We start from the raw sequence: 3,670 nt of genomic DNA, 5'->3' as shown, positions 1-3,670 counted from the left end.
GAGGGGCATACTGAGTGGGGCAACTCAGATTAATAACGTCCAAAAGATGTGGACTGGGAGGGGGGCCTCTTTAAGACTGCTCTGACTTTAAGACTGCAGTGGCGGGGAGAAGAGAACAAGAAGCTTGACTGCCATCGTCTGTGCCCACTTCAATTGTGCTCCTTGGCGGCCATAGCAGTTTCCTCCGCCCACCTCAGCTGCCATTGGTGGGAGAGGAAGACTGCCGAACTGCAGTTGGATGGCTTCTGCTGCGCAGGAGAGAAAGCCGGCTGGACGTGTAGGAAACCTCGCTGCTCCCCCACCATCACCAGGAGAAGAAGAGGTCAAAGCAACTGTAAGTCCCTGTACTTTCTTTGTGACCTCTGCACTGCGTTACATTCTGACCGCTGACCTCTGTACTGTGTACTGACCTCTGTACTGTGCGTCACACCCTGACCTCTGTACTGTGAGTCACACCCTGACCTCTGTACTGTGCGTCACACCCTGACCTCTGTACTGTCCGTCACACCCTGACCTCTGTACTGTGCGTCACATTGCTGACCTCTGTACTGTGCGTCACATTGCTGACCTCTGCACTGCGCGTCACATTGCTGACCTCTGCATTGCGTGTCACATTGCTGACCTCTGCATTGCGTGTCACATTGCTGACCTCTGCACTGCGCGTCACATTGCTGACCGGCATACTGTGTGTCACACAGCTGGCCTCTGTATTCTGCATTGCACCACTGACTTCTGTACTGTGCGTTGTTACTGATCTTTGTACTCTGCGTCACACCGCTGACCTGGCGGAGTTAAGGCCGGGGCAGGGTAGGGGTTAGGTGGGGCAACTGGTGGCGAGTAACTTTTAAGGCCTGGCTAGTAGCTTAGGACTTGAACATTTAAGCCCTGATTTAAGGTAAGTGCTGACACTAACATTGGGGGGAGGGAAACATTTTTTATCCTTTAATGTCACTTTAACCTTTAGTTTTTCCTAATTAGTACTTATGAACTCTTTCCTTGTTTCTACCCTTAAATCTTTCTGTTTGATGATTTGTATTGCACTATTGGTATGCAAACTTTTTTTGTTTTTGTTTATTTTGCTTTTATGTAGTATATTTATTAGGAACTGTGTAATTGAGTAAATATTCATCAATATTACAAGTTCTAGTAATAAAGCTTTATGCTTTCTTTATGGTAAAGGCATGTAATGTAGATTCCCATTACTCATATAGCAAAAGTGTTGGTCATCTGAGCCAAGGCAAACCCTGAAAAGAGCAACATTTATGGAAAATCAATTAATACTTTCACACCTTCTTCTTACATTCCTGCCTATTAAATTGCTCAGTTAAAACAGCACAGAGTAGCTATTAAGTTTTATAGCTTCTATGAAATTTTACAAGGAGTAGTGGAAAGGATACACTGACTACGTTGTTGCTATCCTAAAATCATCTGCAGTTGTATTTTCTGTGTTGCCTCCAACCCAAGCCATACATAAAAATATATGCCATTCCTTTGAAATCTTATACTTTCTCAGCTGTGACTGCAAGTTAAAATATATTACCAAAAATGCAGTCCTGGTCTTTAAAAAACAATTCTACCTTTTTTTACAAAAAAATTCATGAGAAGTTTAAGTTAATTAGAGCTGAGCTGCAAACCTTAACATAATGAGGTTGATTGACAAAGGATTAGGTCAGACAAGAGCTTTTCATGCCAGTGACTTTCTTAATTGAAAATCACAGCATGAATATCGCAACATCATTTTCTTGTGAAGTCAATGGCAAGTGTTCTGATGCTGTCAGATATGCAGTGGTTCTTGGGAGAAGATCCTCATCTGGCAGGACCTCAGGGATAAAAGTGTTGGCATGTAAAGCTCTTATATGAACCCTAGCTTAACATTGATCTTTCAGCCATTGTCCACTTGAAATACATAATGAAAAAATGGACACAGCCTCTGAATCTAATTGATAGGGATAAATTAAATGTTAAGCAGTTATCTGTCTGTCTGCCCGCCCATGGATCTAACCTATTTGCACAGCTCAGGAGGTGCTCCATGTGCCACCTGCTTAATCCATATAAGGCTCAAACTGTAGGTTACAGTCATAGGACATTTACACTTTTCAGATAGGATGGTCAGGACAGTACAAGATTACTGAGCACAAAGATGATGAGTGTATGCGCCCATAGTATACAATAATCCTGTGTTCAGATATGTGAAAAAGGAAATGCTGTACGGTTCTAAACACACCATTTTTAATGCCTGTCTCCATGAGCCTTTAAGGTGCACTATTCAGCCCAGAGCACTCTAAAGGTAAATTCTCCTTTGCATGACATACACATAGAGCTGAGATAAGCCACCTTGGCACTCCAGCTGTGGTGAAATTACAAATCCCATCATGCATCTGCCTCTGGGAGTTTTAGCACAGCTCGAAAGCCAAAGTTGCCTACCCCTGCTTTAGAGCAAACAAGTGATTGCTCAGATCATATGGAATAATCATTTGCTGAAAACTGATTATATAAAAAAAGATTGATTTGATTCCTTTAACTGTATTTTCCACCAGAAGGAATTGTCCCATTTGTATCAAAATGATTGTAAATACAAATTATTGTTTATTACAATTCATTTCTGGAAGGTACAATTCTTTCATCTAAACAATTGTTATATGAAATGATTTTATCAGTACATGTATGACCATTAGTTTTTGTTATTTAGACATAACTGGCAGTGCAAAGAGCATTTAAATCTGCACTCATCCTTAAAATATTAACATAACTTTTTTAGGCTATAATAGAGTGGGGAAGGATTGGAACTGGTGCTCCATTGGAGAGATTGTCACTGCCCCAGTAAGTGCGGGGGGATATTTATCTAACAAAATACCAGATGGCAGTAAAACCCCAACTGGGGTTCCTCGCTTCCCCCACTCTATCCAAACCTAAAAGAGAACTTTATCAACCAAGCCTTTGTATAGACCTGGCCTTAGATGAACCCAACATAGCTGTTTTTTTTTGTTTCCTTCATTGTTATATAAGGTAAAAAGCACTGTCCTTAATCAAGAATAACTCTTTCTAAGTGTGCCAGAAATAAGAAGCACTTCTGTTGCAAATTAAAGCATTTCATGTGGTTCTGTGTTCTGTGTGCTGTAAAAAACAATGACTTTCATTTTTTCCATACAACCAGCGTTAGTACCTAAATCTATTGTCATATCACCTTCTATCACCCCTGCTCAGCAGCACTTAGACAGGACTAGGGGCCAATTAAGGTTTGCCCCATGCAGACTGGGAACATGCTGACAGGAGGAAGGAGCAAGGTGCATGACTTATCAGTGTGCTGGTACTCCTGTAGAGAGTGGAGGACTGATGCCGGCGTACATGCCCAAGTTGCTACTTGATGCCCCCAGTAGCCTAGATGTAGAAGATCCTGTGAGTTAGAAGTTAAAAACTCTTTAACTGGAAGTCCATCCAGAGCATTGCCTAGCAACTGCTGCATGCCCATGGTGTTGAGACTAGTGTATTTAAGAAAGAGGAGGAGCTTTGTAAAGCAAGGGAAGAAGTGGAAGCCCCCAGTGTGTGCAAGGAGCTGAGGTTTTTTTTTGGTGCCCTCTGCTGGGCCTTGCAAGAAAAGGACAATGTAGCTGGGAGTTGTCTTATCGGGTAGAAGGGGGGGGGGGGACCTAGGGGAAGTAACACTAGTTGC

Source organism: Nanorana parkeri, unplaced genomic scaffold, assembly GCF_000935625.1.
Source record: "Nanorana parkeri isolate BGI_ZX_2015 unplaced genomic scaffold, ASM93562v1 scaffold288, whole genome shotgun sequence".
In the NCBI taxonomy this organism is placed as follows: Eukaryota; Metazoa; Chordata; class Amphibia; order Anura; family Dicroglossidae; genus Nanorana; species Nanorana parkeri.
Note: the sequence above shows the minus strand (reverse complement) of the source record.